We start from the raw sequence: 22,863 nt of genomic DNA, 5'->3' as shown, positions 1-22,863 counted from the left end.
AGGTTTGCAGCGGGCGCAGTGAGGAAGAGTGGTCACGGTCAGGGCAGCCTGGTAACCCAGCTTCAGCGCTTGGCTTGCTCCCTCCCTGCCCCCTCATGTTTGTGTGTATCCCTTGGCACATCATATCAGCGTATCTTGGTCACCATCTGTGAAGTGGAGATAATAACACCTCTTGTCTGCATGTCTATTTAGGTTGTAAATGCCTTCCAACAAAGACCGTCTCTTATTTTGTTTACCAACAGTATGTAGTACATGGGCTAGGTCTTGTATACAGATCCTGGTCACTAATAATCATTATTTTAATAGTGATGATAAACATAGTAATTATCCAATATTAATCTAACAACAGTCAAGCTGCTTCGGGGTTTTTTTTTAATCAGAATTGTTATCCTAAGTACATGAGGCCACAGGAGTCAGAAACGCAGAGCAGTTTTGCCTGTTGTGGAGGGGCTGCTGGCGATCTCTGGCTGCACACAGGACGCACCTGAGAACGCGGTACAGATACATATGCGTGCAACGAATACACGAGCGTTAAGACACTGACGATGTCTGACTATTCAAAACTATCATCTTCTGTGCACTGTCTGTTCACAGAGTGACCAGGGAATTTATTCCATATGAAGCTCCTCAAAATAGGAACTCTGAAATATTATTTTATGACAATCTCACAGGACAAATAAGCAAAGAATATGCATTGCAAACAGAACAGACCATATCTTTTCCTGATTAATTCACTCACCTCTTTCACTTTAACAATAGTAAATGACCAGGAATACCGATTCTTCCTCATTCCAAATAAAGGATTTGATAGATCCATGATGCAGAGCAGAAGTTGAAACATTAGTTAGGAACTGCAGCCTGATACTAAATCCCTCTGGGGCTTGAGCAAACTCCGCTGACAATGCTTGGCTAATTTTAAAAATTGCTACAATTAATTTTTTAAATAAATGAGCTCCCAAAGTGACATATTTCAAACATAAAATCTCAATATTCCTTTCTAGTGAAGTGTGTGCCATTGTTCATGGGGAAAGAGAAGGAAGCTCTGAGCTAATTTTTAAACCCAGGGGAATATTGACAGCCAGCCAGCTGCTAAGGCTTTTCGCTTGATCCCTTGCAAATTCTCTTCAGCTATTCATGGCCAAAATGTGTCATATGCCAGTCTGAAATCATGTTGGAGGAACTGGTGGAAAGGGTCTCCTTTTCGTACTCCCGGCAGGCTTATGTCAGAAGGCTGTGAGGGATAACCATTGCTATTTATAGGTAATCCCCCTTTTGAAAGGTCACCCTTCATTGTGTGTTCGTTTCAACCCATGTTATCAAAAAATCATTCTCCTGCAGCTCATCCCTAATGAGTATTTTTTAAGAAGATAAAAATTAAATAAATCATGCAATAAAGCAGAAGATATCACCTGTTTTACAGCTGACAGCCCAAGGAATGCATAGCACTCACATTATCTCCTGTGGCTTTAATTACAACATAGGCAGGATTATTTTGTTTGGCTTTTTTTAACAACTTCACTATCTTTGTCCAGGAGCAGGCACTTACTTTACGTGTTGTAGATTCTTGATAATAGGACATGTGGGCACTGAAATCACTTCCCTTATCGTGATCTACTCGTGTGCAAGCACCGAGCCACTTATCAGCCCCACAAACTGTAGCTCGCAGCGAGCTGGAGAGCAGAACGGCGCCTGCTCTGCATTTCTCAGCACTTCTGATTCTGAGAAAAAGAACAAAACTTCTCCCATATTATGAAACTAAGCTTTCACTCTTTCCATATATATTCAAGTGGTCATCCTGAGCTGAAAGCTAACTGCCTTTCCCACTTTCTGCTGGGCTGCGAGTTGGAGGAAGCAAGTAAAGCGATGACAGCACTGAGCACTAAAATAACAGAAGCGTTGAATAAAAGAAAGAGAAAAGTGTATTTTTATGGAAAGTGGTGCACAGCAGTACACCAGCACAGTGATTCTTTCTGTATTTTGACGCCATCAAAGTTCAATTAATGGAACTGAGAGGATCGTCACTGTGGCAAGAGGTCAATGCAGAGAAGGAGAAATATAGGAGGGGAGGGGAGATAAAACAGGGTGAGGCTTTGTGAAAGAAGGAGGCCAATGTCACCTGAAAAGAAATGGGCAGGGGATTTAAGAAGATATGACTTAAAAGCACAGAGATAATGTATAATATTTCTTTCAAAAAACCTCTCTCATGCTGCTATCCTTCTTAAAAGAAAGAGGTAAAGGTAATGAGTGAAGCCTTCTCATCACACTTCTAAGAGTGGGTAGACAGGGATGGGGGTTGGCTTTCCTCAGGATCGACAGCGCTGTCTTTTGCTAAGCTTTATCATCATGTCAAGCAAATGGAGCACACTACTGCAGGGAAGGCAAAATAGCTTCAGGTTATGCAGGGCTGCACCAGAAGTTGTTCTCAGTGCCATCATTGTGTCTTTTCTCCTGGTTAAATTTTGAGTATAGATGGCAGGGTTTGTTCCATGGAAAATAATGGCTAGACTGCAGAGGTGGACAAGGGAATTGGTGATTTCACCAGGGCCACCACAATGAAGCTAATTCTGTAACATATGCTGCAGCTTCTTTGTTCTTGCTGTTCATTAAATAGGGCCTGGCTTAGAGGCAGTCTTTACATTTTCAAACTGTTTAAAAAATTAAGTCATTAATCAAAGCAACAACTGCATTAAAGAAAACAGAAGGCACTGAAGTTGTTCCTCAAAAGAAATTGAGAGGATTATAGAGATCATGTTTGAACAGGAAAAACAGGACCGTAGATCTTGGACTATTCATGTAAATGACTCCTCTGCAGGGAAAAAAAAAAAAAACCAGCCTGTAAATGTCTGATTACTGGATGATGATTTTTGCCAGCTTCCATTAGGTAAACTGGTATTTCCAAAATTTCTTTATGGATCTCCACACCCAAATCCCATTTTATTTCAATAGGCCTGCGAGTTTAACTCAGTCACATTTGTGGTTTAAAGTGCTCTTCTAGGTACTGTGTGGTTGGAATTTAAGTTTAGATAGGGTTCACCTCATCTAACTCCAGCCCTGTAAAATTCAAGCATCTAGACTGAGATTGTCATCTAGGTTACTTGAACAGACAGTGCAGAGAAAATTGTTCCTCTAGAGGGTTCATCCCATCTATTCTACACACTTAATTTTTGATGATATGAATCATCCTTTGGAAATGCCTGTACCTCTCGACTAACTACAGGGGGAACATATAAGGCCCTTTGAGAAGACACTTGTCTCTTAGAGGGCTGAAGCCCCATCTCCTGTAGCCACTATGAAGCCAATACACCCACATCAGGGTTGCCTGCATTTTGGATCCAAGAAAAGTGGTGAGAAAGATGCTGTATGCCCAGTGTCTCCCACGTCTGACCTGACAAGTAGGGATGAGAAGGGAGGTGACGAACGCTCCCACCTGCAAACTGCCTGTAAGAGTCAGAGGTCAGCAAGAAGGAGATGTGCTCTGCTGTACTTGCACATTATCTTACCTCCCTGCAGGTGGGAGGAAGGAGGAAACAAGCTAGAAATCTCTGAACAAAGCACCAATCTAGTTTTCATTTTGTCTGAATTAGTCCTGATTTTAGATAGCTCATTATTGTGACAACCATTCCTCAATGTTAAGGGAAGAGTATAGTTGGAGAGCGTGTCACAAAATGTGCTATCACCCAATAAGAGCCCATGTGACTAGCAACAGGGCCTTGCTCTTCCACTTGCCAGTATAAAGCTTGTGGAGGATTTTGTTAAGACAATTTAAATAGACAAATAAGGTCATTAAGTGGCACCCTACCAAGTTAATGTAGACATAGTGAAGCTTCTCCTCTCATTAAGATCGCCATCTGTCTCTCATTCTGGAAGGCTTTTTTTCAAAGTGGATGCCAGGCATGACTTCAGGAATTATGTCTTCATCTTTCCTTTCCCCATCAGGAGCTCCTTGCAGACAAGGGAACCTTCCTGGGAATAACCCTCAACCAGTCCCCCAGGATGAGATTGTGTGACTAGCCAGAAACCTACCCTACATGGTTTTGCCTATGTTTAATGGGTCAGTAGATGTTTTCTTCCATGGGAGTAGCGGAATAGCATTATACAGGCGACATCTCAGACTCCCAGGCAGTTCTTAGTATATACTCTACTATTTTTGTATCCTTTTCCACTCAACCTTTAATACCAACGGGGTAGGAGACCCTTTCTTTTAATATTGCTTCCAATTTGTTAGCAGCGACATCACTTAGAATGAAGTTGGATGATTGTAGGATTTTTGTTTGTCTTCATCTGATGGAAGAAAACCTCTGCCTCAGAGACCTGCAGATGGTGGCTGACTTTGAGCTGTTAAATTGCCCAACAGGGAGTCCTCCTCATCAAGAATACAGTTTTGGTTTCCTGGTGTGGTATAGCAAAGCCTGCTTTCACTTCAAAATGAAGCATGTTTTCTTCCTTTCCCTAGCAAATGGAGAGGTGTATTTGATTGAGAACAGCACAGTTTCTGGGTAACACACAAACATTTCAAATGGTCCAGAGATTTCCACACGATTGTACTCCTCAGCAGGCAAGACAAAGCATGTGTCACTCTTCTATTACTGTCAGTTTAAGCTACAATTACCAATGTGTTGTAGGCCTTGGCATAAGTAACACCCAAATATTCTGATGGTCACCTAATTGAGAAGGTACCTATAAAAACTCTCTGCTGCTTTTATTAGCATTTTGCAGAAGATTGCTTGGCTTTTTTAATTCTATAAGTATTTTAGGCCCTTAGATTCACCTGTTTTGAGATTTTGTGCAACCTTCTGGTCAGAGGTATTATGGGCTCTATCCCCTTCCCCATGTCCAGTGAATCAGTTACAGTCTCAAACATAGAGTTTAGTTTCCTAATATATTCTTCAGAGCTAAGCTGTGATTTGGTCTTTCCTGTTGAACAAAAATCAGCGTTTCCCCAAGTCTTTGGCCTTTTCAGCCCCTGCCCCTGTGTGGGCACCTCACATACCTGCTGTCACCACACAGGAGGATATACAAGACACGATTTTAAACTCATTAAATTTGCCATATGTGTTGTAACTATGCCATGATACAAGGTTGGCTTTGCCTACCAATGTTACTAATGTGTGGATAACTGCTGTTGGAAGACTGCTCTTACAGAAATTGCAAATCATTCTCATTCTATCATGACAAAGATTTCTGTTTAAGGAAAGGATTACACTACTTTAAACGGCAGACCATTTTAATTTCATGAAACGATCTTTAATCATTCACTCTGCTGTCCAGTGCTGAAAACAAGCAAACAAAAAAAGCTGTCTCTCACCTCTCTGTTTTCTCAACTGTTTTCTTTTGATCTTTTAACAGGAGGGGGGGTTAATAGATCTTTAACAAAAAGAAGTAAACAAACAAAAAAACAAATTAAAAATAAAAAAAAAACCCCAAACTTCCTAAGGTCTATCTGGTCTGTACATGAAGATTTATTTCATCTCACTTAATCTTCATCAATACTCCACAGCATCCACTACCATGGAAATTTATACCTTTGGTTGTTTTCATAGTATGTCTCAGAATGCCTTTAGAGTGCTGGAAATGCACTGGCAATTTTTTGAAGTCTCTACAGATCTTCTTGGAGTGTTTTTAGAAAATATGCTGGAGCTTGGGGGATGATTCACAGATTTCTAAGTGTTTTCTTTAATATGTAGCCTCATGCCTGTACAAGGCTGAACACTGCCCATGATTCCTCCAACCTCTACAACCACAGGCAGCACAGAACAAAATTTTTATATCCTGCCTCTATAAACAATACCGCCCACCTTTCCATAGACCACTATGAAATGGAGGAAGGAAGCGAAAGAACGTTCTTACATTTTGTGCTGGCAAAAGGTACGAACATGCAGAAGCTGACTTATATACAGGCCTTAATATTTTGTGCAACAGCTATAATTAAAGCTTCCCAGCAGGCTTGACTTTAACACCCTTTGTGATTTTTTTTTTCCCCTCCAGGTTCCCTGCAAAACATTAATAAGATCTGTAATACAGTTGCACCGCTACAAAACAGTAGCTGCACTCTACCTCTGTATGCTGTGGTTGCCAGCCACCAACTAAATGTGAATTTGTTGTGCCATTCATAGCCCTGCACATTTGGAAGAAAGACTGAGTTCAAGTTTAAACTGACATTATTAAGACTGACAGGTCCCATTTTTAACCATCCGTTCCTCTGAGGATGCTATTTTTGTCCGCTGCCCTATAGAACCAAGATTCCCCCTGTGACAAAGTGCAGTACTGCTAAAATTCAGCATTCCTCATGGCATTATGGCCACAGCAAACCCAGAGGAATAAGTGGACTGTTCATAAACTCTGTGTAGATATATGCAGGTCACACCACCCTGCCACTCCACTTCTCTCCCTTGCTCCCGTGCGCAGTTAAGGTAGTGAAATATGCAAGACTCTCCCTCGCCGGCATTCTCAGGGAGCACGACTCTTAAAATGTGTGCTTCAGTGTCTGTCTACTTAGGAGAACTGAGCGGACAGGCAGAACAGAGGGGCGGTGTGACAAGCACATATACATTCACAAACAGAAAACCACAACTGATGGATCTAATTTTAGGCTTACCAGCAATCTCTCTTTATGATAAGAAGAACAAAAAGATGTTCAGCTCTCTAGTAAATGGCATATTAACTGTACCAGGAGTACAACCATTTTTAATAGGCATGGCTCTGGAACAAGACAAAGAAGCTGCTGTTTAAAGTTTGATCTTATGAACCACATAAAAGAAACTGGGAGACTGAATAAGTATCTAGCCCAGATCAGACACAGTCATCCTGACCCTCCATTGGCTTATAATCACATTAGCAACTGTTGTTCTCATTGGAAACATTTTAAAACCAGTGACTTGCCAGAAAAATTTTCTACAGAGAATAAGCCTCAATGAACAGAAGTCATAACATCTAAGGTTACACATGCACATGCGAGCTGAGGAAAGTGGGCATTTACATCCTTGCTTGTCAATAGAGAGCCAAAGGCAAATTCATTCATCAAACCTATTTCAGATTTCTGCTCTGGGAGGAGATGAAGTGAACTCTAAAACTGCCTATGTCTCCCCATTGACTATAAAGGTAATCTAGTTACCACCTGACGTGTAGCCTCCAGCACCTGGGAAGCAGGCAAATTCCATCCTGTGCATCAAGGGGCAGGTCTCCAAAATGTAACGTGTTTGGTCAAAATGTATATCGGTCCACAAAGTAAAGTTCTACAGAGTTAGGTAATACAGGGCATCAGAATAGAAAATAAAGATATATACGCAAGCAGACTAAGCAGAAAAAAGAAATGAAAATAAACAGGAACATAATTATACTTATGGAAAAACATTTACCCCACACCACTGTATAATTGCGACTAACTTTGGGCATATAGCGTTGGGACAGTATAAAAGATACTAACAAGCTTCTCTTGAAGTCCTTGCCAGCTTTTTCCCATGAAAGGATGAAAGAATAGAAGCATCTATACTCTAAAGGAATATAAATCCTTACTGGAAACAGAAATGAGTATCCCATTGACTTTTAATGACACTTAGTCATGCAAGTGCTTGACATCATGTCTATATCGTCAAGGGAACTCAGCTGAGAGATCCCTGGAGTAGCTCCATACAGGTTACTACATCTTCACAGAATGGCACTTTGCTACACGAGGATAATGGCTTAGGTCCCAAAACTCAGACTTGGGGTGTCCCTGCACAGGGTGCCACGGCAGGAAGTATGCATGTCCCAAAACCCTTTAAAAATAAGTTTTATGATTCTCAAGTCACTGAGGCAGTCTTAAAAATGATGCCACTTGTCTTCACACAGAGAATCACAGGAAAACAAATGAAATTTTACTCCTCGGCATGGATGCCTAAATGGCTGCAGGATAATTTTTTTTCTCAAGTTTACTATACGAGTCATGTTGAATAAAAGAATTAGAAGCTCTCCCAACTTACACGGTCTCTTGTTGCTGTCCAAGTGGAAATAGACTCACTCATTTCCTAATACAAACAGTGATAAAACAAGTTAAGTGGTTAATTGCTACTGTAGATAGATCTAATCACCAGGAGAAAGCTGAGAGTAAACTGCACATATTTAGCACTATTTAAACAATATACATTTTGCCAGCAGTAAAGAGTAAGTATTTGAGACCCTGCCAGTAGATCCTATTTTTTGTTTAGGAAAGTTGGTGTTACTTTGGATGCTACAGTTAACTTGTCTTATCTTTAGAATAATAAATTGTATGTGTAAATACAGGTGTAATAATTCTGCAGCTTTACAAGTGGAGAATTTTAACTGGAAATGTTGGCTTGTTCTAAGAATTTGTCTTAAGATGGTCCATGTTTCTGAACAATACAAAATGGTCTGCATGATATTACAGAAATACAGCCTCCAGTCTCTGGAGATCTGGTTGAAATTTCATACGTAGTTTCAATCACAGCAATAACAAGAGACAAGCTAGAACAATATTCACTTGGTGCAGATAAAAAACTTATCGTGCAGAAGAGAGATTCTGCAAAATATAAGCAGGAGAGGTGGAAGACACACGATTGCTTAGCCTTCCTCCCAACAACGCAACCGATGTAACACAGAAGCAGCTGTGTCACAGCCATTGCTGTGGTACACTAGATCTATTGCTTTTGCCTCCAACAGTATTCAGGATTGCACAACACCAGTTTGCAGCAATATGCTTCTGCTCAGGTATCTGCATTGTGTCCTGCCAGCTCTGTAACTACAGTATACGCTAATCTACAGCAGGAAAGAAAAAGAAAAATGTTGCAGACATGACATGAGAGAGTATGAAACATTCATGAGACTTCTTTTTCTTTCTAAATTGTTACCTAATTTTACTAATGTTTTGGCTGTTTACAAGCTTTGAACCAGACTTGTCACAAAAGAGAAACATCACAGACTTGGTCCCGAAGCTGGGAAGCTTTTTTTGTAATATTTGTTTGTTATCACTTCAGTAGTTCATAGTAGTTAACATTTGACTGAACTTCCTATAGCAAAGAGCCTGATTGAAGAAATATTGCAGCAAGGGCTAAAATACTACACCTCCTTTTTCTTTATTGTTACGGTGATAAACACTGGCAGATATATGAGAATGCATCTTAAGGAAGAAAAATGTGTTTGCACAAAAGTTCATCATTCTGTTTAGTCTTAGAAACCAAAGAAGGAAAATCAGAGGCAATGGAAGTGAGTGCAGCTGTTGTATTTATTTGATCTTATGGGTAGTGCCATGATGACAGACACTCTTGTAGTGCAGCTTTTGCACAGCACTTCATGTTTCCCACAGAGTCTATCATTTCCACGCAGCCTTTCAGGCACTCAGCAATTTTCAGAATCAGATCCTTACCCCTTTTCACATTCTGTGTTATGATAAATCCTCTGTTATAATGTTTTGTTAACTCTCTAGTAAATAAATTGAAGTGTGGTCTGCTTCCTCTGTGAAGTACTTGATGCATTCAACACACTGTGTTCATATGAACGTATTCCTCCGTCTTTATGTAGGTGAATGAATTCACGAACCTTGATGCTTACACATAAGTCATTTGAAGCCTCCTGCAGAAAACCGTAAGTCTACACAACTGTAGACTTAAAATCTTAAATGTGGCCTAGAAAGTTCATGGGAGGTTTTCTTAAGATTTGTGCACTTGGGGTTTTGTTTTCCATATACATGGCTCTAGCCATTATGACATCTGCAGTGGCACTGGCTTTAACCAAGTTCGCTCCTTGCCCCCTGCCGCAATGAATTTCTTGTTAACCTTACAAAATACTGCAAAAAAAAATTGGTCATTCTTGCCAATTGCTCACTGAGTGTTGTCAGTAACCTCTCATGACTAATGTCTTTGCACTAAGTTACAAATCTATTAAATCTGGCCCAGTAAAACAGAGATACAATATTAGAAACAATACCTGGGGCATTCTAAGTGTGTAAAACAGGGATTGCATTTATTAGAGCTAGGACTGATTGCACCTGTCAAATAGCAGGAGGCCTTCTCTTTTCTGGAACCCCTCTACGCTCAGTAAAGAGAGGCACTTCCAGAGCGGTACTCTGCCAGGATAACTTAAACACCCAGTTTAGAATAAGACAAATTGCCAACAAGACTTGCCTCCTTTCTTTTGACAGAGAACCCATCTGCCCACTTTTTGGCATTACATTTAACTTTATATACACTTAACTTTATATAGGGTGATTATCTAAGATCACTCATCTGTTGTGAAAAAATGCCTGAATTCAGAAAATTCAAGAGGTGCAGAGATCTATACAAGATTTAATTTTATCCCAGAAGGCTGATAAAAAGTATGCATCTATATGTTTTACAAGGTTTTTGCTAGAGCTTTGGAAATGGCTCTACAAAGAGCAAAGATCTTAATCATAGTTTAACTTGTCCGTGCCATTCTAAGAACTTAGATGGCTTGACACTCTCAAATACTGGAATATTCTGTTTGGTCTTAGTGATGATTATGCATAACACATTGGACCAGATATTCAATGCCCTGTACAAGCATCCTGCTGGAAGAAACACAGTACATGTCATTTACTGATGTAAAGCTTACTTTTCTGACTGTCACAGTGTTGGTAGACTGATTTATCTGTCCTTTGGGAAAACTCTGGGGTAGGATTTGAAAAGTCACTAATCTCAGTGGATGCCTGTGCCACATTCTGAAGCACAAAGAGCAGGAGATTTTATAGAGGATCAGAAGAGAGCTGCACAACAAAGATTTGGTGATCATTTCTGTGGTAGCAGAAATCTTCTACATAGACCCCTTATATGCTGTCTGTGGAGATATGATCTGCACAGAAAGAAATAAAAGGAAGAGAGATCAGGAGTGAATATTCCTTAAAATTGTATGCCTTCAGTCAGCACATCATTTCTTATTCACCAGCACAGAAACTACTGGACTAGAGCCTGGAGCTGTATTCACGACTCTGGGGAGTTTTCTCTGTGAAGTCTCGGGCAGCACGGCTGCTTCAGGAGTGTGCTAGGAAGCACAAGGGGGTTACCAGTGCCTCAGGGCCTCCTCATGAGGGGCTGGCAGCTGGTGCTCTCCTGGGAGCCCATCCGGACCTGTGAGGTCCGCAGGCTCTGTGATGCCATCCACCGGGGCCCACAGCAGGTCCTTCCCTATCCTGAAACATTGATGGAGCAATCCAGCAGGAAGAACCTCACCAAAAGGCTCCTCTCTTGTTTATCTACGCCCTTCCCTGCTGAATTTGCAGGTGGGACAGATGGTGGTTGCACAGGTGACAGACTCTGCTCTGCACTTCAGGTGGCACTGGTGCCAACTTGAACCAACCTCCAGTGGAAAGAAACAAAAAAAGACACCTGTGCTATACACGCTGCTAGGGAACATGTCTCCAATTACCTGCTATTACTGTTTGTGTAAGAATGATAACTTGGCTGTAAAAGGAAGCAAATAAAATAGAAATGCCTGTGCTGAAGACAGTGTGTTGATACCATCAGTCTGGTAATCAGGAAATCTCAGGTTAGAGTCAACAGAAACTATGCGGTCAAAATCTGTGCTTCTGAAGGTGTGATCTTAGAACAATGAGCTCTACATCTAGGAAACAAACAATAACCTCATGTCAGCTTCATTATGAAGTAAGGCACAAGCTTGGATACAAAGAGTGCTCTGACCATGCTCTGAGTAAGTTTGTTCTGTCATTCTTAAGCAATGGTCCTACACTGAATATAGATGCATAGATAACTCCAAGCTCATCAATATCAAAAAAGACAATTGCTGGCTGAGTAGAAACCTAACAGAGAGTGACAGAGCTGGGAAGCAAGTAGAGCTGAATTTCACCACAGAACCTCTCTCAGTTCGCCCTCCTTAGCTTGGCCCCATCTACACTGTGGTGTTGATCTTAGCAGACATTGGAGAAGACAAATAATAGAATTTGCCTTTTGTTTAATAGAGGCAATAATGAGGTTTATGTGACTGGGGAGGGGGATTCTTGGATTTTCCCATATTTTTGAATTTGCAGGCCACTGGACAGTAGGAGTTCTGAGATTTTCTTGAATGAGATATACAACAAGTAAAATGTTCTGCATGAATTATAATTTTATCTGAGTCCTGATTAGTTACGCATTTTGAATGTTCTCAGGCTTGAGTAGAAGTAGTTTATTTTTCCTCTTCTTGCCTTCCATCCTGTTCTCTCCATATGATGATTCTCCATACTTCCTGCCAAGATTCAACAGTTTCCTCTAAACTCTCCTTAGACATGTTGAAAAATATTTCTTCAACACAATTACCCTAATTTAGAACTAAGGGCAAGAGTTCCCACCATCTTTGATGAAGTGATAGAGCTCTTCAGCTCACCCCCACCAATGTCATTGTTTCCCATTAGACAATAATGGTCTGTGTGGGGGAAAGGGCACAGGGTTATAACGGAAGTTTGGAAAAATATCCCTACGGGACAAAGAAAGGCTCCCCTTCCTAATGATACCAATGAGCAAAGCAGCTGCCAGAATAGTATTGTACCCAACAGGCTTGAACTACATAGGGAACCCCAGCACCTGTGGAATGCAATCCACCAAGCAACCCTTCAAATCTCTGACCAGTGTCAGTTTCTTGAGCTTAAACCCTTGGGGGCATGTGCCACAAGGTCATAAGCATCCAGCCTACATCAGCAGAACTCTATAAATTTTACTCATCTGTCACATTCTTACTGTATGTCAATGAGTTCTGCAGGTTTCTAAACAGCTTTCAACTTGCTTGCCCTCACATTAAATGCAAGATAATGTATCTGACTGCTTAAAGGTTTTATTGTCAAGACATAAAACTTTTTCCAAATATTGTCTTTTATTTTCCAAGTTGTAAAGTGTTCAAATAAGCAAATCTGATTTGATTTTACCGTATTCTATTGCTCCATGACTAATTTACTTTTATTGCTTCATAAATGAACTCCATGGCCATTTTACTCTTTGTTCCGAGTGCATTTTTTATGAAAGTACTCTATAAAGTTTTGTTTGTGGAGTGATAATATTGAACACGTTGGCATAAGCTACAAAGCCCTAAATGGTCTGGGATCTGTTTTTTTCTTTCCTTTATCTTTTAAGCCATTGAGTTCACCTGGAGCATTTCTGTTGTCAGTTCCATTTTCGGTAATGGATAGGAAAATATTTGATGTGAAGAATGCTTTGCTCTAGAACTTGTTTCCCAGCTGGACTGCTAGTCCTGCTAGCCTTCAGGGCACAGAGCAAAACTTATCTGTTCACCTGTGCTTCTTCCTAAGAAAATCCATGGGGCTTGTTATCTTAGCAAACTTAGTGGGGAAATTGGTTAGACCTGACATTTCTAGAGGGCTTTTGTGCTCTCGGATACTAATTAGCTTCAGGATTCTCTTTTCTCTAGCAGTTGTTGGTAATATGTTGTGAATTATTTATTAGGCTTTTTGTGAATGTAAATCCACCCAGATGCTTGGGCAGTGGGCACATGTTTTATAGATATGAATGTTGATCAATAAATAAATAGCTGTGAGTGCTTCTCTGTAGAGAAGAGTCAGAAAATGATCAGAACAGGGGTAAAAAACAGAAGGAGTATTTTGACACCGAGAGCCTTTTTTGGCTGGTGTCATAGGTTTTTTTTCCTCAATATCCTCTGACTTCTGTTGTGGTATTTCCTAATAAACTGTGTCAGCACTTTAAGGGGCAGGTGCCATGTTGCCATTTGCAGAACTTCAAACGGATTGCATTTTGGAAAGTGATATGGACATATTGGTTACAAGGACACACCCAAAAGAAGTCATCTCTATTCAAAAATGTCTTACCTTCAAAGTCCAGGTACAAGGTCTTGAGCTTTATAAAGAATATTTTCTACTACAGACATAGCCTTCTTTTCTCTGTGCAAATGATCCAAGAGCGGATATGGGTACTTTTAGTCATCATTTACAGCTGTCCAACAAATATTCCCTGTGAATGTATTTCAGACTACAGGTGGTTCATGAACTATTCAACTATTTTTGACTATATGCTTCTTTCAAGGCTCTGACTTACATTCACTAAGCAAACAGCTGTGGTGGCTAAGACCTCACTGCCTTTTCTCCCCCATCCCAGCTGTTTGTTACTGACCCTTTGCCAGAAATTCTTGCTCCTGTTCCAGATACAGCAAAACCTGCTGCACCTCAGCTGCTCCAGTTCATAATCTGGCATCTTATTGCAAAACAACTTCTATTGCTAAGTTAAGCTCATGTACAGGACTGTAAAATGGAACAGCTGAGGTGCAGTAAAATGCTCTATTCTGCCAGCTCTGCAACTGGGGGCCAAATCTTCTTGAAAGAAGTGCTGATTTAACTAGCAAGGCCTACCAGAGCTTGTCTGTCAGTGTTCCCCTGACCACGTATTGGCCACCGCACCATCTAAAAACATTATAAACAAAGTTAAGAACTTTCGATGCATGTAGTAACACCAACTATAGTGACACCACTACAGCATTTGACGGCTTTTGTCACCTGCACGGGTGTTACATATATGAGTATATTTGCTTAAAAAGTAGGAATTCTCTACTCTTCAAAGAAGCAAACACCCAAAATTCATTGAGAAGCAAAGATGTATGAACTTATGAACATAAGATGGGGAAAGTGGATCAGAATGTACAAAAGTATTCTGAAATTGTTACCCACATCTACCTCAAGCTTAGTTGAAATATAAACTGTTTAGAACTGTCTGGGGGAAAACTAGCAAATTAAAAGAATACTGTGGAAACAGAAAAGGCACAAATCCTAGCTATATACTAAGAATAAAGTGAAACTATGCATTTCTTCATGTCAGGTTTCTGAATATAAAATAATAAAGCAGACAGGGAAAAAAAAATCTTGGCATTGTTATCCTTTCAGTGTCGGTCAAACATGTAAAAGATGTTGTGCAAAAATAGCTACTCTGGCTTAGGTGACTATTAGGTACAGCAAATATTTTCAGGGATGTTCCATTCAGGTTTGCCCTGTAACTACCTGTGCACACAGGAAGGGCATACACAACACATATCACCCTGTTCCCTTAACTGGGTTGCACAAGGAATACAGGAGCAAAGATTTTCCTCAGATATGTATGTTTCCATGGGAAGAAAATATCTTCTACTCCAACTGAAGTCAATCTCTTATTATACTTCAAAAGGTGGAGAACATCCAGACAGAGAATCCCAGGATAGGAATCAGTTGTTCTTTATAAATATGAGAGCAAAATGCAGCACTACGTTGAATTAACACTCACCAGACAAATAGGACAACCACTGACACACAGCCCAAGTTGCATTGTTTTACAAACATAATGTGCTGTGAAGTAGACTAAAGCAGCTGTTACTTAGAATCAAACTGAAGAGAAATTTAGATGATTTATACTGTTAGACCTTTCTCCATTAACAGCTGCTTCAGACCTTTTGCCCTGAGGGAAAATACAGATGGATTTTGCAATACAAAATGCACAATACTTTGGACTTCAATTATTGGAAATAACAAAGTTTTTAACAGGGAAAGATTAATACTGATGATGCAGCTTAATAAGATTTTCATGAAAACAAATTACTTTTTCTAGCATGCTCACAGCTTGGGATATAGGCATGTTGGGTATATAATTACTCTAATTACAGGGAAAATTGAAGGAATTTGACTCTAATTGCCCATTAGCTAGTTGTCCTGCACATGACAGTCACCATACCTATTTTTGCAACAGCAGATTTCCAAAGGGCGGTACAATACTGGTGACTCTCCATTCTGCTATATGGTTATTGATTATGCTTCCAGCTTACAAGAATTAGTGCTTTCTGGATGTAGTCCCATCCTCCAGCACTCACTTCTGATGCTGTGCCTTTTACTTTGACTAGGAGATCCAGGAAGAAAGGAAAAGGTGTACCCAAATTTCTTATTTACCTTCCACATTTTTTCTATGTTGTGTTATTGCTGCACTTCATATTTACAACAACTTTCCACGCAAAAAGTCTGCAAAGCAAAAGCTTTTATTTGTTCCTGGAGCAAGCTGGAGGCTTTAAAGCACAAAGTTTTAGAAAAGCATATATTTTATCTTTTCTTAAACTTTCCTTTGGACCCTGAGACTACAGAATCACAGAATCACAAAATCTCAAAATGGCTGAGGTTGGCAGGGACCTCTGGAGATCATCCAGTCCAACCCCACAGCTAAGGCAGTTTGATCAGGACTGTGACCAGCTGAGTTCTGAAAATATCTAAGGATGGAGACTCCACAACTTCTCTGGACAACCTCTTCCAGTTGTTGTTCAACCACCTTCACAGTAAAAATGTTTTTTCTTATGCATATAGCTACCCACAGTAAATACAGATTCATGAAAAGACGTAGTATCCTAACTGCTGTTTAATACAGTAATCTTTCTATTGAGTTTCATTTTTGCTTCTACATGGCTTATGGACTCAACCATTAGTCTTCTGTTGTTACTCTCATCTGTACCCCACAGTGGATCCAGTTAACCCTATTTAAGTTGAGACACTCTTGCATTTTATTCAATGGGAGCAAGATTTTGTACCAGGGAAATAAACACTAGAGGAACTATCCTGTTTTTACACTACCTACAAATAGAATTTGGCCGCTCCTATCTAATCTAAAACACGCCTCAATTACTATCAAATTCTTAGCTTCAAAATGTGATCTGAATCATGGAAAAAATATGCAACAACTAGCAAATACACCTGGCTAGAGTATGTTAAGGGTCCTCCTGAGGTCAGTTTGGAAAAAAAGAAGTACGCAATTAATGTATTTCTGTAAGGAACCATCTGATTTCCTGGTTAAGTTTTCAAGTCACTGGAACAATCCCATAAGGAAATTCTGGCCATTGCAACAGCTTTGCTTACAGTATAGCCCTTCATGGTATCAAGCAATCCACACAGCAAAACAAAATCAGGCCAACAGAAATGGCAAAAATCTCATCTCAGTTATACTAGACTTCCCTTGGAATAAAGGAATTTGGATTCTCAAACTCATTTTCCACCATGTAGCATGTAATATTCAAAACAGCAGCAGGACCGCAGGTTAGGACGGGCCTGTGAAATCTTTCTATGAGCTCAGCAGATGTGCCATCACTGCTGTTCTGTCTCTTGGAAAGAGAAGCTGGAGGTATGAATACTCTTGTACCTTCCTAGAGCCAAGATCCACCATTGCCAATTCCACGTTGCCCAGAAGGGATCTAAAATTTGCCATCAAAAAAGCTGAATCACCCTGATTAAAACAACTAACATTTCTTTACTTATTAAAAATCTGGAATGAGATTCAGCTCCCATCAAAGCTCATCAGTGTATCTCCATGGTCTTTTATGGAAGAAGTACAAGATCTTAAACAAATTCTTGATGTACTAGACAGCTGTCTGCAAAATAAAAGGGAATACCTGGACTTCTTATTAGACAGCTATAGCTTGCTATTTCAGAATGTGTGGCATCCCCAGTGATCAGAGGGACAAACAAACTGGCCCAAGAGATCCACTTCGCCTCTCACTTCCAGGACAGGGCTGTTGTCATACAGTGGCACGGATTTGCATGCATCTGTATTACAACTGGCATCAGGTATGTTTAAAGTCAGCATACTGGGGGGCATACAAAGGGTGAGAAGACAAGGTGGCACTTGATGTGTGCTGGGTTGCAGTCATCCAGAGACCCAAGAACTAATATTCTCCAAAAGAAAGGCAAACATATGAAGAGTGTACATATTTATACAGCAAGCGCAGCTAGGGAAGTCAACTGGCAGCTCTACCTGCATGTCTGCTCCCTGGGAGAGCATAACCAGCTAGGCAGCCGCAGGAGCCTGGCAGGCTTCCCCACGTACACCCTATCAACACCATTCACACAGGAAAGGAGAGGAAAGTAAGGAAAACTGGATGTAGCTCTCTCCATAAAGCTGTCCCCTGAGCAAAGGGGTGTTACCTCTCTACCTCCTCCCAATCTACTTCTTCCCCCTGGAGCATCTTTCCCGGGTCAGTAACAGACTATGTCATCTACCCTGGCTGGGAGGAACAAGGTGAAAACTCCAGGGGAGCAGACATAGCCTGGAAGAAGGCAAAATAGCTATGTAAAAGCAAAAGTGCTTGTGGTGAGCTCTGGTTTTTGGTGTCACTACACTGTAACACAGCTGGCCAGTACCCACAGGCCAGCTTCACTGGCAATGATGCCTTTATCCTTTACAAAGCCTGCAAAGTGCCTCCTCTGAGTATTTTCCTCCTAGTGCCCTGAAGGCGTTCAAGCCACTGCTGTTCAGAGGCTATGCATTTTTATACTTGTGCTCTCTTACTTTCACCTTCCACCTCCCAACCCCGTCTTAGGCCTTAAGAGCTATAATACAGATATTTGTTTAGTGGTTTGGTTTAACTGTTCTAAACAGATGAGAAAGTATACCTGAGCTTTTAGCAGCATGACTCACTTGAAAGCTAGTTTTCATGCCCAGCACAATAGCTGAAGTCAGGATCCATTTTGCATGTGCTGTAAGAGGGTTCACAGCTACTGTGCTGTAGGAGGATGGTAGGGGAGCAGGTAATTTCAGCCCGCACAAACAGGTATCCTCATGCCCTGCCAGGCTTCTGCAGAAGCATTTTTCTGGAATTTCTGTGCTTGTGCAGATGGGAATGACTGAAGATTTATAGCAGTCCTCAGGAGAGGAGGGGGCTTGAGGATTTGGAGACATAAGGGCAAATTCTTCTCTTGAACCCATGTGGTGGATTGAAGAGGAGAAATTAGCCATATGAAATAAAGCCAGGTACTGTGACTCTTTCTCGTAGGTAAATATTTCTCTAATCTTTTTTTTTTTTTTCTGAGGGTTATTTTTTGGTATATCCAGCTGTGGTCTGTAGCAGAAAGGAATATCTCATAATGAGCTCTGTTATAAATGGCTCTGAAACACAGAGTGTTGGAATGCCACTAAAAATATTTTGTCTGTGGCTTTTGCTAAGGCTCAGCTCCTCAGGAAATACTTTCATTGTTTAATGCTGTCATTTTGTACATACCCAATATTTTCTTAATCTGTCACTGAGAATAGTTTATTTATAACAAGCTTATTTTCCAATTGCATGCTGTAAATATGTCTTAACAGTCTTGCCAAAAACACTAACTATTCACTATAACTACTCAGTTATAGAGATTTAACCAGTTTATTAGCTTTTAAAAATACCAGAAGTTTGTGTCAAATCCTCCCTTACCCTCCTTTTTTTCCACTGAAATAGTGGATGTACAAGTTTGGGTCAGGAGTCACTTTGTTGTTTAAACACAGTTATAAAAATGAAGGACCGATTGTGTCTCTAGATTTACCCATGCATTTGTCATTCACGTCTCTCCAAAAGTAATTCCAAGGGGCAGTGGGACTTAAAGACACCTACTCCATTTTTCTTCCTTGCTTCTTAAAAATTTGCCACTAGCCTATAATAAAAGCAACTTATAGCAACTATAACACAAGAAGCCCAGCTGCTCTTGCTGAGGAATTTTTGGGGAGACTCCAGTGCCGTCATTAGGGCGTCTCTTGTTCTCCCCTGGAAGATGTGAAGGGAGAGAAAAAGGCCCTCTGTTTCTTATGTCTCAGGGTTATTACATAGATTGCCTGCTGAATTTTACAGCTGGCAACCAGGTAAAGCTTATAAAATGTGGTTCATAAGCAGCACATCCCATAGCATGCATTCTGCAATGGGATCCTGTTTGTTTGGGGGAGCTAACTGATCAAAATTAGCTTTCTTAAGTCTTGTACTCTTTAAATATTATTAAGTCTACATACGTGTGTGTGTGCATGTGTGTGTGTCTATGTAGAGAATAAAGATGAAGCTATGTGGAGTACAGAGAACTTGTTGAAACATTCATGCGTCTGCCAGCAAGTTTGCTGACAGTTTGGGGTTTTTTAATATATTTACACAGCTGTAATATATATACTTTTATGGGGAACATTTTCCACCATTAGCTTTCCAACAGGTTAAGAGGGTTATTCATAGATATATCTACACACAATGAGCCAAACTCTGGTTTCAGCCGTAATGGTGTAAATCCAGAGTCACTCCATTAAAATTGATTGCCTTTTTTTTTTTCTCTTTTAACTTGTACCTGGTAACAGAGAGGAATTTGTCCTCCCTGTATTCCAAGATCCCAGCAAGACTGCTGACCTTCTGTACTTGAGTAGATAATCTGCCGGTCATTTCTGTGTCATAGCTGTGGAAACGGCTCTCAGTGCATTCTGCAGTCATATGCTTCGGCTGATAAGATGATAGGAATCAATCTTTCTGAAAGCAATGTCCAAAGGCTGTCTCTAGGACTGTTTTTAATTCACCAGTGCTGCCTCTACCTCACCAGTGTCTAAAAAAAAATCTAGGATGTCCCCAGGTATTTATTCCTCCCAACTAAAACCCATATACACACTTTAGCCACACCTGGGGTAAATTGTCATTAAAACGTCATTAAAATGTGGCTTGTGATATGGGCCCAAAACTAATCTTGCCTCTGCAAGTGGAAATCTTTTGTAACTGCACTTCAGTCATTAGAAAGTAATTTCAGATTTCTGCTGCCTTCACAAAGACTGGAATTTGTTCTTCTTCATCGAGTCGCTCTTTTTAACTAATACGGTTAGACAAGTTTTTAAAGCAAACATTCTTTTTCAGCTGTGTCAGGAGATTTTTAAAAGCTACCTTGTCACTTGTCTTAATGTGGCAGCATTATGACTGTAGGGATGCTGTCTCTCAGCAGCTCCTGCACTGCTGTTTCTTCCCACTGCAAGAAAGTCGATGGATAAAAAAGAGCTGGGAAGGACTAAGTCATGCTGGAGCTACAGGGCTTTCCACAGAGAGTTAACTGAGCTGCTTTCAGGGTTGCATTAAATTACTTATACAGGAGGGAATAGTCAAAGTCATCCGAGAAACTTGTGACACACTCCTGTGGTATATGAGCAAATTAAGCAGGCTGTAAGGCCTGGGTAAAACTTGGAGGCTGCCTGAACTGAATGATATCTCTATCAAAGTAATATTTTTTTTGCACAAGCTGGTTACAAAACAGTAAGTTCCCACACAGTGAAGCATTCATTGCAGGACAAGCTGCAAGACAAACACAGAAATCACTGAAGTGAATTAGACTGGAAACTATCTTCTACAGGGGCCAAATCTTCTCACATATTTCTACTCTACCAGACAGAGCTAAGCCCTACCCCCCACTTTAAGTCTCTCAGCAAGGCTGGACTAAGCCCCAAATAGGTTGCTATAGGGTTGGACTTCCTTTCAATACAAGGACATAGGCTGAAACATGGGGGCGTTACCTATTTCTGCATTTTCAATATGTTTTTAGTAGGAGCCACTGAATTTGAGACTGAAGTATGGGCAGTCCTCCAGCATCCTGTACCCTGCTTTGCCCAGTCCACCCCTTGCGACCTCCAACCACCCCCATCTGAGAGCAGCAGGGACAGCAAGGGGACACAAGCAAGGGGACGGACACTGAGGACCAGAAAACTGTTGCTGGATGCTCAGGGCAATACCTGGGTGGCAGCAGCTGAGAGAGGAGCTGGAGAGAGGAGGGGGTCCGGGTGAGAGATGGGTCTGAGCAGGCTCATTGCCACCCGGTGGGCTCTGCATGCCAGGCTGCTCCCCAGGCTCGGCTGCATCCACTGCCCAGAGCTGGGGCTACCTGCAAATCCCAGCTGCCTTCGAGGTCTGTTATAGCTTGCCTGAGCAGAATGCCCCATGCGAAGATATCCCTGTGGTCTGGTTACACATCGATTTCTGTCACATACAAAGGAAGGAGGAGGATTTTTCAAGGAAAGGTTATTAAACTCTGTGATAAGGTGCTAAGAAACCCAAACATAAACTCCCTCAAAAATAATAGTAACTATGTGAGAAATTCTTTATTTCAAGTGTTTGTATAGTGTAGCCCTATATAATGTTACAGACTGTAGTCCTGAATGTCATAATCTTAACCATACACCAGCATGTGTTTTTAAATGTAATGCATGTTGATGTCCTGTTTGCATTGGACTCACTACTGTAGGTCTCTGCAGGACATTCTGTTTACAAAAGAGATTACCAAAAATAAAAATTACAAAACAAAGTGGTGTAAGCTACAGAAATGAGAGTAGGAATGCCTCAGTCCGGAAGTTTTTGCCACAAGTCCAGATATAAACAAGGCCAAAGGGACTCGGTATAAATCAAGTTATTTTCCTATTACCTCAGTAAGAAAGGGGCTCAACAGCTACCGTGGCCTTATTTTACAGGCTATAACCTGGAACAAGTTTAAATGAACTTTCATTCAGTTTGTAGTTCATGAAACAGCTGTACTGAGATGGAAAATTTTTGTGTTGAGTTACACCTTCTAGATGTAAAAAAACCCCTCTTATAAAAAGTAGTTCTGCTTACAAATCGTTTGTCTCTGACTTTCTACAAGCCTAACAAGAAAAGGCAGCTTTTGAAAATTTAGCGCCTTTCCATGCCATCAAAGATGGACTGAACTCTGGCTTTTGCACTGACTTACAATTATACATATGTTATCAGTGGGGAGAACATAGAGTTTTTCTCTCTGTCTCTCTCTTCCACTCTCTCTCACTCTCTTCCCCCCTCCACCCCCAAATTTCCAACTTGTTGCACTGCAAGTTTACAGTTACATATGTGCTGCTTTTGCTTTACCTTTTTTTCTTTCTTTTTTTTTTTTCCTATCTGTTTAGGATAAGCTAAAGATCCCCCAAGCTTAAACCCTCCTGGACCATGAAGTTGTCACATTTGGCATCCAGGGCACTGCTGAACAATTACTGCTGTTCACCTTATTCTTCATCCCTGCTGTAAGTAATCTGGGCACCACTTGATAATGTCCTTAGTTTCTATTATAGTAGCATAAAGTAGTCCTGTTCAACATCAAGGTCCCTTTAGCCTAAATGCTGTTTAACTAAATAGGCTGTAGCC

The sequence above is a fragment of the Aptenodytes patagonicus genome, chromosome 1 (genome assembly GCF_965638725.1).
Source record: "Aptenodytes patagonicus chromosome 1, bAptPat1.pri.cur, whole genome shotgun sequence".
In the NCBI taxonomy this organism is placed as follows: Eukaryota; Metazoa; Chordata; class Aves; order Sphenisciformes; family Spheniscidae; genus Aptenodytes; species Aptenodytes patagonicus.
Note: the sequence above shows the minus strand (reverse complement) of the source record.